Source organism: Nannospalax galili, unplaced genomic scaffold (assembly GCF_000622305.1).
Source record: "Nannospalax galili isolate Female #2095 unplaced genomic scaffold, S.galili_v1.0 scaffold892, whole genome shotgun sequence".
NCBI classification, from domain to species: Eukaryota; Metazoa; Chordata; class Mammalia; order Rodentia; family Spalacidae; genus Nannospalax; species Nannospalax galili.
The window spans coordinates 621,996-635,128 of record NW_008333311.1 but is presented as its reverse complement, the minus strand read 5'-3'; positions in this window follow the sequence as shown (position 1 = coordinate 635,128).

Here is a 13,133-nt window from a genome sequence, read left to right as displayed (position 1 = left end):
TTGTTAGTCCAAGAAATAATTTCCTATATGTGTTTCTAATGTTCAGATTGATATTTTTCAGCCTTTAGACAGTCTTATCGTTTCTGCTCTACAAGCGGAAGAGACTCATCATGATAGGAATGCTTAAAATGAGTGACATTATTCCTATTTATGATTCTTTTCTACATTAGTATAGACACTTAAGGATTCTATTTCTTTTCACCCATCTTCCCATTTTAAATATAAGAAAATACATGATCGATTCAAAAAACTAACTCTGATATAACTCAATGCACTCTTGGTTTTTTCAACGTTTTACCATATTGAATAGGTTCAGAGTTTGAAGTTTCTTATTTTGAAATAGGTACCGTGATTTCTGTTGTACTGATTAATCAGTTCCTTACTGATACATTGACTTTGAAACTATTAGAGTGAAGGAGATGTAGAAAGAGCTTTCCTCCAGATATTCTGTGAGACCCAGAGCTCATGATCTGGGGAACGTTGATCTAAGTAGACAGAATTGTTGTGCTAGACAATCTGCCCAGTTAAAATTTAGCCCTACTAGTGGTATCTGATTCCAGTGAACAAACATTTAAAATAGTAAAGCTCATCATCTATAAGATTCATCCATCACTGAGAAAGAGTATATAGAACACAAAGAAGAGGTTGTTGATGAGAAGTCAAAAGAGAAAAGACAGTGAGGCCTAGATCAGCTGTAAAATGGGGATTTAAGAGGTGGAATTAATTGTGTGTGCATGCACACATAAATACAAACACATATGCATGCACAAATGCACAAGAATTTATGAACTTTCAGCCTCATGGTTTAGCATCCTTAAAAATATAGCAGGTATCATTTCAGATGGTATGGTAGCAACCGATAGTTAACCTGAATTATCAAAATGGAACACAAAATGAATTTACTCAAAATGTAGTGTAAATTATAATATTCTTGAAATTAAAGGATATCTACTACAGGTAATAATCTTGAAGTGAAATATCTAGTACAGTTAATATTGTAATAATAGTAGTTTCAAATGGCAGTACATTGAGGTAATATTTATTAAGCTTTTATTTAAAATAAAGAACAAAAAACATCATTAGCATGTATTAAAGGAATTTTTCCTTTACATAAAAATGTTCAGGTAGCCAAAGCAATCCTGAGCACAAAGAGCAATGCTGGAGTAATTATATACAAGATTCAAAATATATCAAAGGGCAATACTCATATCAGCATCATGATACTGATACAAAACAGACCTGTAGATCAATGGGATAAAATAGACTATCCAAACAGGAGTACATGCAATTTCAGCCACCTGATATTTGAAAAAAATGTGCCAAGAATACACACTGGAGGACAGATAACATTTTCAGCAAATGGTGCTGGGAAAACTGGATCTCCACATGTAAAAGAATGCAGACCCATATGTATCTCCCTGAACAAAAATCAACTGAAAGTGGATCAAAGGCCTCAGTGTAAAACCTGAAACACTGAAACTGTTAGTAGACAACATAGGCAGAATATTATAAGATATACGTTCAGGAAAGGACTAAATTATACTTCAGTCTCTCAGGATTTAATATCAACAATTAACAAATGGAACCTCATTGAACTAAAATGTTTCTGTACAGGAAAGGAAAAAAAAAGAATGATGATGAAGCCTCCAGAATGAGAGAATGTTTTTTTATAAGCTGTACACTGGATAGAGGATTAATATCCAGAATATTCCAAGAATTCACAAATGAAAGAATCAAGAAAACAAATTACACAATTATAACAATATACTATGAATTTGAACAGAGTGTTCTCAAAAGAAATAAAAAGTAGCTAAGAAACCATAAATATTCAACATCATTAGTATGTAGGGATATGAAAAATGAAAACTAAGATTTCCTCTTACCTGTGTCAATATGGATAAGATCAAGGGGAAAATATGACACCAAATTCAAAGAAAGATATGGGGGAAGGGGAATCTTCATTCACTTTTGGGATTGCAGATTGGCAAAATTACTGTGGAAATCAGTGTGGAGAACACTTGAAAAACTAAATATAAATCTAACATATGATCTGGCTATACCGCTCCTCGTCATATATCAAAAGGACTAAATATCCTAGTACAGAGATGCATGCTGAGTCATGTTTTTCACTAATCTCTGTTCATAATAACTAGGAAATGTAAATAACAAAAGGGTCCTCAATTGATGAAGGGTTAATGAGAATGTGGTCCATTTACAGTGTGCTTTACTCAGTGACAAAGACAAAATCATACAATATGCAAGTAAATGAATGGAACAAATAATTGTTTTACTAAGTAAAGTACCACAACTCGGAAAACCAAAGGATGCATGTTCTCTCTCATTTGTGGCTCTTAGCTCCAAATCCTTATATGTGAGCATATATCTGATTTAAGTGCATGAGCCAGGTAATGGAGAGGAAGGGGCATAGGAGCTCTGGAGAGGAAGATAGTATTTTTCTATTTCAAGGAGGAAATGGGAAAAATTGAGTCTACTTTACCTGGGGAGAGAATGGGGCAAACTATCAAGGTGAGAGGAAATTTAAATAATGCTTAGATTTTGTAAAATATACAGAAGCAAATGTATTAGTACAAAAGCCTACTCATGTATACATCTATATCACACCTATACATATATCTCTATCTCTGTATCTATACAGATCTATCATCTATTTATCTATCATCTATCATCTATATCATCTCTCTATCATCTATCATCTATTTTTATCATCTATCATCTATCCTCTATCTATCTATCTATCTATCTATCTATCTATCTATCTATCTAATCTATGATCTATCTATGTGTATAGCTTAAAGTTATATAACAAAAACCATATTGTCAAGCAAGGAAAGCTTGCATTCTAGTAGCTAGTCAGGAGAGTCCAAGAGACTTAAAAATAACACAGGTTATTGCCACAATCCTTGATTGCCTCCCAGAACATAAGGGTAAGTCTTGATTGCTGATGATAAGACATACTTCAGGCACAGGAACTGGAACTGACCTGGAAGCCTTCTCCTTGAGGACTAGCTCTCAAAAAATCAGAAGTTATTATTCAAACTTCCAAGAGAGAAAACCAATCCATGATCCCATCCAGCTCTAGAGTCTGTGAATGACAACAATTTCCATTTCAACATATAATTTTGTTGGTCCAGTAGTTACATTTTTGGGGGGGGGGCATAATCAACAGCCATCTGATTGCTCACTCAATGATAGTGAATGTGTGTGCATGGTACAGTAAACATAGTCAAATACAGCAAGGAAGTTACTCATAAACTCACAGCAGTGGTAACAGCATGCACAAGATCCATGCAAGCTCAAGCCAGAGAAAATTCCGGCATAGAAGCTGGGTGTGGTGGCGCACACTTTTAGTTCCAACACTTGGGAGGCATAGGCAGGTCAATCTCTGTGAGCACAAGGCCAGCCTGGTCTACATAGTGAGTTCCAAGCCAGCTGGGGCTGCAGAGAGCCCTGGTATCAAAAAAAAAAAAAAAAATTCCAGCATAGTAGTAGGGAATTGAGCAAGAAACCCCAACCTTAGCTGAGGATCTATTGGCAATCAATAGTTCCGCCAATGGCTGGTGATGGAATAGACCCTAGAGAAAAAAACTGCTTTTATCACATTCCTAGAACAATGTAATTTCTCACTTTATTCTAAATATTTATCCTTATAATTATAGGCAAGTGTACCTATCAGCATGTACCAAAGAAGCTTCTTTTTGCAACAGATAGAGACTATTACAAAGTTCCACAGCCGGTCAAATGCAGAGAACAAATGTCTGTAAGGTGCCCAACCCTAAGTGACACATTTACAATGAATACTCTTCTCCTAAGTCTTGGGTTACATAGCAGAAAAGGCAGTTTAAAGAGTAATAATGTGCCTCTCATCTTTCACCAGAGAACCTTTCTTGTGAAGCAGAAAGCCACAAATGATCAGTGTGCATAGACTAAGATCCTTCAAACTCCTTATCCTTGAATAGGGCACCTATATCAAACCACTGCCACTGAAGGTTCTGGGACTTTTGAAGAAGAGGTGTTGAAAGATTGTAAGAACAGGAGGTGGTGGATGTCACAAGGAAACAGTTTCCAGACAGCTGGAGTGTTACTCTCATAAACTCACAGCAATGATAATAGCATGCATGAAATCCATACAAGCACAAGCCAGACAAAAATCCCAGGATAGAAATATATAATTGTGTAAGAAACCCCAGTAATAGCTGAGGAAATATTGGGAACCAATAACTGCTGGGAAAGGGAGAGTTGGTTTTCCTTATGGGTGTGACACTAAGTAGGTTACCCAAGTTCCAGTGGATGGAGCCACACTTAGGAGATTTGTGGATAAAATTTGACCCAATAGTCTTTAATATATATGACACAGTATATGAAATTCAGTGGGGGTAAGGGCCCTGCCTACAAGAAAAGGGGGTCTAAATTTGATCAAAATACATTGTATAAATTCCACAACAATTCAATGAAAAATATGCACATTTTCACCTAATTATAGAAAGTATGTATGCTAGTGTCTGAATATGATAAATGCATACACTAATATAACTTGTAATTTTAATAACAAAAGCGTCAGTTTTTCTTATGCTATCATTTATAATTTTATTGTAACCAGCTACTCAAATAAAATAATCACACCAGGATAAGCCTGAGACTGACAGAAACCAGTTTTACAGTTTTTACATATTTTAAATAAAAATAAAAAACTAAATAATCATGAGGAAAAATCTACAGCCCAGAAAGCTGATATACAATACAAAATTACCCTACTAATATATTCAACCATTCAGTTGATGGAATAATTTTAGTAATGAAATTATAAAAGTGGGTTGATTTTGTATTATTTCTGATTTAAAGGTGATTTTAAAAATGAACAAATAAGGGAAACAAAGAGAATCATATTGCAACATATATTTAAGTTGATTTTGTTAGAATGAATATTATTGTTTAACAAAAATGGAAATATTTTCTTCTGACATTCTCAGTGTGTAATAAGAATGAATAAATGAAATATTTAAAATTTACCATTAGTGTGGTACCAGAGGAGAAATTAACCATTATTTAAAAAAAAAAAAAAAAAACTGACCAGAAGGCGAAATGGGATGAAATTTACATTGATCAAAGAAACCAATCAAAGGGAGAAAGCATACTAAGGCCTGTGCAGCTGATAGAAGCAAGCAAACCCCAGCAAAACTTATTAGTTCTTGCATCAAATATAAGGAGACCGATTTTTTATATTGAAATGTAAAATATATATTATATGCTATACATTGAGTCTGAAACTGGATCCAGAAGTCGCTGCTTCTTTGATGAAGCTGAGAGATTAATATGACAAGGATGGGGTAGAAGATTTGTAAATATTTTAAAATTTCGAGTAGGAAGCAGGACTTCTCAGAATAGAAAGTAACACCTAACAAACCTGTTACAGCAGGTCAAGACTTTTTTTCTTCATTCTCTGAAGAATACCTAGAAATACATTGGTGTTGAAAGTAAATTTTAAAGTCTCTGTCTTTATGTTTTCCAAGAAGCTAAGTTATTTTCTGAAATGGGAAAACACTGCTTTTGAGGAGATTTATACTTGTGGTGCTCTCATCTAACTTAACTAGCTGATGGTGCTAAGTTCATCTTCATTATTATTCTAAATAAACACACTATACATAGATCATTTTCAGAACTGAATAGAGAATTGAGTTGTTTTTTTAAAGGAATAAGGAGAATAAGAAAGATATTTGCTTTCAGAGTCTGAAGTCCTGACCAATTCTTGGAGAAAACTGAAAAGTCAAAAATTCTCTTTTGGTACTTACAAAATGAACCACTAAGGTGAAGAAATTCCGCTATTTTGCCACCAATTAATGAGCATTTCTGACATAAGATGTCTCTTCTAGGCTGTACTGGTGTCATATTAAAGAAACTGACTCTTAGGAGAACTTTATAGCAATATTAGAAAGCGAATGACCCAATATCAATGGAAAATGTTTCATCTTTAGTAAGGATTTTGAAATTCACATGTTGTCTTTTTACCCTGTGGCTACTGAAAATGTCATAATGGTCTAAACCCACTGGGAAATAAGGTGCAAACTATAATGTGTAGGTGGGGTATGTTTGAAGAATCCTGTGGAATTGGACAACGATGTGAAGAGAACTGTTGAATCCACAGGGCTCCACTTGCACATATTTCTCCTCAAATGTTTACTGAAAGCAAGGGATTGTATGAGACTATTGTCAAACACAGGAGAATGCCACTGTACTATCATCAAAAGTGAAATTCTTCATTGGCTACATTCTGAACTGTGAGGACTATGGAGACCACACATAAAAGCTGGGGCTTATTCTGGAGGAAGCAAGTCACTGGGGGTGGGCTTAGAGAATTCTTAAGCCTTTCTGGTTCTCCAATTGCTTTCTTGCTTCCTGTGCTTGCGTGATGATGTGAGAGCTTAGCTTCTGCTGCTACTGCTCCAGCCACCTCCAGCCACCATACCTCCTTGCCATGACAGATTATAATTACCCTGGAACCATAAACTCAAATAAACACTTCCTTTTATAAGTTGTTCAGATCAGTGTTTCTATCACAGCAACAGAAAAGTGACTAATACAGTAATTGGTACTAGAGAGTGGGCTGTTGATTGTGAAGAACCTGACCATGTGGGGTTTTGGAGGGATGTGGAAGGCTTTGGGAGGTTGGACTAGAAAAGTGGTTGATTGATGTAGGCAGAGCTTAACAGGCCATTCTAGAAGGCATGTGGAAGAAAGTGCTGAGAACAATGTAGTTCCAGTTGGAAATAAGAATTTAAGCAGCACTTGGTATATTTTGACAAAGAGTCTAGCTGCAGTCTGCCCTTGACCTAAAAGCTTGCTTGAGGCTAAATTGAAAAGCAATGGATTAATTTCTCTGGCAGAAGAAATTTCAACATAGCCTAATGTAGAAATGGTGGTATGGCTATTAATGGTGACTATTATGCAGATCCACAGTGAAAGAGAATAAATGGGACAGAAAGAAATGTAGTTTGGATTGAAAAAGAGCACCAGGAAGATATACGTTAGAGCCCTGGCATGTGATGGAGAGGATCCCATTGACAAGGAGATTAAAGTGATAAGGAGATTAAAGTGATCAAGGAGGGGTCTAGAGAGTCAAACATAAACAATGGAGAGTGTGCCTCCAGGGTAAGACCACACCCAGTTAAGCCTCCAACTTGTAAAAGGAAAAAGCTGCAGGGAGAGACCCCTGAAGAAAAAATCTTCTAAAATGGATAAAGGAGGCTGCAGACCATCCCCAACTTACAGTCAAACTTGGCATTGTCATTCACCTGGTGCTGGCTTTAGATGCATGAAAGATGCAAGAGTGAGGGGGTCATCAGTTCTTCCTCTGTGGTCTCAGAGAGCCCAGCCACTGAGGTTAGACAGCATGCAGCAGGGGTTTCCCTGCCTAGAGAAGGCCCTGATAGGCCATTGGGTGAAGCTGTGAAGGTGAAGCCTGTTTGGCAATGGAGATCCCAAGAAGTTTGAGATGCCAGAGCTGTGAGGCATCTGTCAAGAAGATCTGCACACAGGGAGTGGTACCAGCACAAGAGAGAAGTGTGTTGCACGCAGCAAAGCTACAGAGGTTGAGCCATCTAAGCCCTTTGGAAGTAAAGTCCCAGAAGTTTGACATGGATCTACTGGATTTGGTGTTTGTCCTGCTGGTTTTTGGTCTTGTTTTGGTCCAGTATTTCTTTACTATGCCTCAATTCCTCCCTTTTGGAATGGTAATATGTATTTGGTTCCACTGTATGTTGGGCGTATGCAATTTGTCTTTTGATTTTATAGAGGCTAACAGTTAAGATATTTACCTGAGTCCACTTTTGAATTTTGAATAGTATTGAGACTGATAGCGACTATGGGCACTTTTAAGGTTGTACTAAATGCATTTTGCATTTTATATGGTCATGAGCCTATGGGGGCCAGGGGATGGAATGTGATGATTTGAATGAAAATGTCCCTCATTGGCTCCAAGTATTTGGACATTTTGGCCCCAGATGATGCCACTGTTTTGGCAGGTTTTAGAAGGTGGGGCTATCCTGGAGGAAGCACTTCACTGTGGGTAGGCTTTGAGAATTCTTATGCCTTGCCAGATCTCCAGTTGCTCTCTTGCTTCCTGTGCCTGGGTGATGATATGAGAGCTTAGCTTCTGCTGATCCTGCTCCAACCTCCTCCAGCCACCATGTCTCCCTGCAATTACGAACTGTAATTCCCCTGGAACCATAAGCTCAAATAAACTCTTTTTCTATAAATTGCTTGGGTCAATGTTTCTATCACAGCAATGGAAAAGTGACTAATACAGGCAGTGAGAAAATTAAAATATTTTATTTATTATTTTTATTTTATATGTATGCGTGTATTGCCTGAATGTAGGTAAGTGTACCTTTCTCATGCACATGCCCTCGAAAGACAGAAGAGGCTGTCGGATCCCCTGGGACTGTAATTATGGACAGTTGTTAGCTGCCATGTGGGTACTGGGATTTGAACCTGGGTCTTCTGCAAGAACAACCAGTGTTCTTACCACTGAGCAATCTCTACAGCCCCTGATTCTGTATTTTTAATGGTGGTCCTCAAGAAAATTGGCCCAGAGCCAGTGAGGTGCTGTTAAAAGCTTAAAAAAATTGGCTCTCTGGTGGGGACAGGGATTTATAGTATATGCCAGTAAATACCCGATTTCCCAATGGCAAATTAAATGCATTTTGCATTTTATATGGTCATGAGCCTATGGGGGCCAGGGGATGGAATGTGATGATTTGAATGAAAATGTCCCTCATTGGCTCCAAGTATTTGGACATTTTGGCCCCAGATGATGCCACTGTTTTGGCAGGTTTTAGAAGGTGGGGCTATCCTGGAGGAAGCACTTCACTGTGGGTAGGCTTTGAGAATTCTTATGCCTTGCCAGATCTCCAGTTGCTCTCTTGCTTCCTGTGCCTGGGTGATGATATGAGAGCTTAGCTTCTGCTGATCCTGCTCCAACCTCCTCCAGCCACCATGTCTCCCTGCAATTACGAACTGTAATTCCCCTGGAACCATAAGCTCAAATAAACTCTTTTTCTATAAATTGCTTGGGTCAATGTTTCTATCACAGCAATGGAAAAGTGACTAATACAGGCAGTGAGAAAATAATTGAATCTTGTTTGATTTGATAACATCTAAGTTCCATTGAAACAATTTATGAACAATTCACTTTAGACTTACTCTGCCTAAGTAAAGTTTCTGCTGAATCCATAACTAAGACTTCATATTCTTTTTATTTTAAAATATTTTATTTATTATTTTTATTTTATATGTATGCGTGTATTGCCTGAATGTAGGTAAGTGTACCTTTCTCATGCACTGCTTGCAGAGGACAGAAGAGGCTGTTGGATCCCCTGGAACTGGAGTTATGGACAGTTGTTAGCTGCCATGTGGATGCTGGGATTCAAACCCAGGTCTTCTGCAAGAAAAGTCAGTGTTCTTAACCACTGAGCCATTTCTCCAGCCCCAAAGCTTCATATTACAAATATGCATGCTAAATATTTAGCCATCTAATATTCTTTGCTATGCTTTGTGTTATGAGAGTCTCCAAAGGATAAGATGCAATCATCATCAAAGCTTTTGACACAGAAGTCCCCAAAACAGATGCCATTGTAATTTATACTTGCTTTACAATGGCAGATGCCAGAAGACTGATGTCACATCTGTAGTGATACAGAAGTTATCCACATTTGGAAATATACCAGCTTTCTTTGAAGAAACATGAAGTTTTTGAAGGGATAATGTGACATAATGATCTGAAATACTAACCTAAGGCAGACAATGCTCTTGAAGAAGCTACAAGTCAGTGAGCGATCTTGTCTCAAAAACAAATTTTGCTCCCTAAGAAATGACACCTAAAATTGACCTCTAGTTTCCACAAGCACCAGCACCTTTTCACACAGATCACATGTTCCTATAGGCACACACACACACACACACACACACACACACACACAAATCTGGGATCATAATGCAATTAGTATTTTTTATAAGCAAACACTTTAAAGACTCACTCAAACAAATTATTAATTTATACATTTTATACACTGTTTAAACATTAATTTCTCATAAACTAATGAAATAAATCTTAAAATGTGTAGAAAGGATAATATTGTTTATCTATATATTTAGGACGTAGCTCAAAATAATAAACAGAATAAAAGTATAGCCTTCAGTACATTTATTAGCAGATAAACATTCAATAACATATGTATTTGACATCCTTACATCTCTGGATCTGCATGATTATATTTTTTAAATGGAAAGTAAACCAGTTTCACTCTATTAGCCTAATGCAGGAATATAAGAATAAGGGGATTGATGTCAGGGTTGAAGGAAGTGTGTTAAAACTGTGATATAAGGATCCTTCAAAAATCTGTTGCAGTCTTTAGTCACTGTAACTTCACATCTGTCAGCACAAAAACTGAACTCAGGACCATCTCTGCCTCTGTGCCTCTGAGGTGTGCAACACCTCAACTTGCCTACCTAGTTTATAGTGTGATGAGGCCTACCAGGTTGCCTTTTGGAGGAGTCATTCTGTCAGAAAAGAAATTTACTAAGGTGCCAAAGAGCTGAGTTCTTTGAACATACGTGAGATCCACGTCTGAGAAACCTAGAGATATAAAATCTGATTTGAATAGAGCTGAGGCAGGAGTTGAAACTCTTTTGTTTCTTTCAGATGTGATCCACAGTGACATAAAGATAATTTTGTAAATATTTCAGAGAAATAAAGCAATCCATTTGGGTCTTTTCTTCAAACTTGTGATTTATCAAAGGTACTTAGAGTGCCTCAGTAAGTAATCTTTAGAAGCTCTACATTTCAGTGATCAGAAATCATCTAGTCTCATCCTTAAATGACCATAGATACCAACCTAGATTACCAAGGCAAAATGTCTATTACAGTTGAAGGGGAAAGAAAAATCTTCCATGACATAAATAGACTGAAGGAATTCATGTCCACAAAATGAGCCCTTCAGAGAGTTCTGGAAGCAATGCAAAGAGCTAAGGAAAGGGATGACTATACCCAATGGGTTGCAGAAAGAAATTCAATGACGATATAATTGTGGAAAAAGTACAGCTATATCAGGAATGTAAACAGAAATAAAGACAGGATTCAATTCAAATCTTTCATTAAAAACTTTAAATGTTAATGCACTAAACTGCCCAGTCAAAAGACACAGACTAGGTGAATGGATTAAGAAACAAAACCCATTCTTTGTTGTCTTCAAGGAACTCATCTCACTTTCAAGAACAGGCACTATCTTAAGGTGAAAGGATCGAAAAAAATATACCAAGCCAGTGGTACCAAGAAAAAAAGCAGGCATTGCAATTATAATATCTGTCAAAATAGATTTAAACTAAACCTAATCAGAATACATAAAGAAGGTCACATCATTCTGATCAAAGGAATATTAAACCAGGATGATGTTGCAATCATGAACATATATTCACCAAATTCTGGTTCACCCAACTTCATAAAAACAATACTACAGAACTTTAAGACCCAGATTTACCCCAACTCATGAAGAGTAGGGGTCTTCAATACCCCACTGTGTCCATTAGATAGGTCAACAGGGCCCAGAGTTAACAGAGAGACATCTGAATTAAACAATACCATATATCAATTAGACTTAACAGGCATCTACCGAGTATTCCACCCAAGCCAAAGGACATACTTTCTACTCAGCATCCCATGGAAACATCTGCAAAATTGGCGATATACTGGGGCACAAAACAAACCTCAACAAAAACAAAAAGATTGAAATAATTCCATGCATTCTATCAGACCACAATGCAATAAAGCTTATAATAAACAACAGAAGAAGCCCTAGTCACCACATGAACACACGGAGATTAAACAACACACTCCTGAATGATGAATGAATCTAAAAAGAAAATAAGAAAGAAATGAAAGTATTCCTGAAACGAAATGAGGACAATACAACACAACAAAACCTCTAGGACATGCTGAAAGCTGTCCTTAGAGGGAAGTTTATAGCTCTAAGTGCCTACATCAAAAAAATTGGAAAGAACACAAATAAATGACTTAACATTGCAACTCAAGACACTTGAAAAGCAACAACAAAAGAAGCCCAAACCCCACAGACAAGAAGAAATAACAAAATAGGGCAGAAATTAATGAAATAGAAACAAAACAATACAAAGAATCAACAAATCCAAAAGTTGGTTCTTTGAAAAGATAAACAGTATTGACAGACCGCCAGTCAAGTTAACCAAAAGAAAGAAAGGGCACCTCCAAATCAACAAAATCAGAGATGAAAGGGAAAACATCATAACAGACACCAGAAAGATACAGAACATTGTAAGGGAATATTTTTAAAACCTATATGCTACTAAATATGAAAACCTAAAAGAAATGAACAGATATCTACAGGCATGGGAACCACCAAAACTAAAACAAGAAGACATTAACATCTTAAACAGAACCATAACACACACACACACAAAAAATGAAACAGTAATACAAAACCTCCCAACTAAAAAAAGGCCAGGATCAGATGGATTTACAGCAGAATTCTATCAGATGTTTAAAGAAGATCTACATCCAATACTACTTAATTTATCCAGAAAGATAGAAATGGATGGAGAACTTCCAAATTCCTTCTATGAAGCCAGCATCAACCTAATACCAAAGCCAGGTAAAGATACAACCAAAAACGAAAACTATAGACCCATATCCTTAATGAACATATGATGAAAACTTCTCAACAAGATACTTGCAAACCGCATACAGACACACATCAAAAATACCATCCAGTATAATCAAGTCAGCTTTATCACAGAGATGGAGGGATGGTTCAATATACGTAAGTCAACAAATGTCATAAATTGTATAAATGGGTTCAAAGACAAGAACCACATGGTCATCTCAATAGATGCAGAGAAGGCCTTTGAAAAAATTCAATATATATTTATGGTCAAAGTCCTAGAGGGAATTGGACTGAGGGAACATACCTCAACATAATTAAAGCCATATATAACAAAACAAGAGCCAACATCATTCTAAGTGGAGAAAAACTGGAAGCATTCCCATTGAAATCAGGAACCTGACAAGGCTGTCCACTGTCCCCACTTCT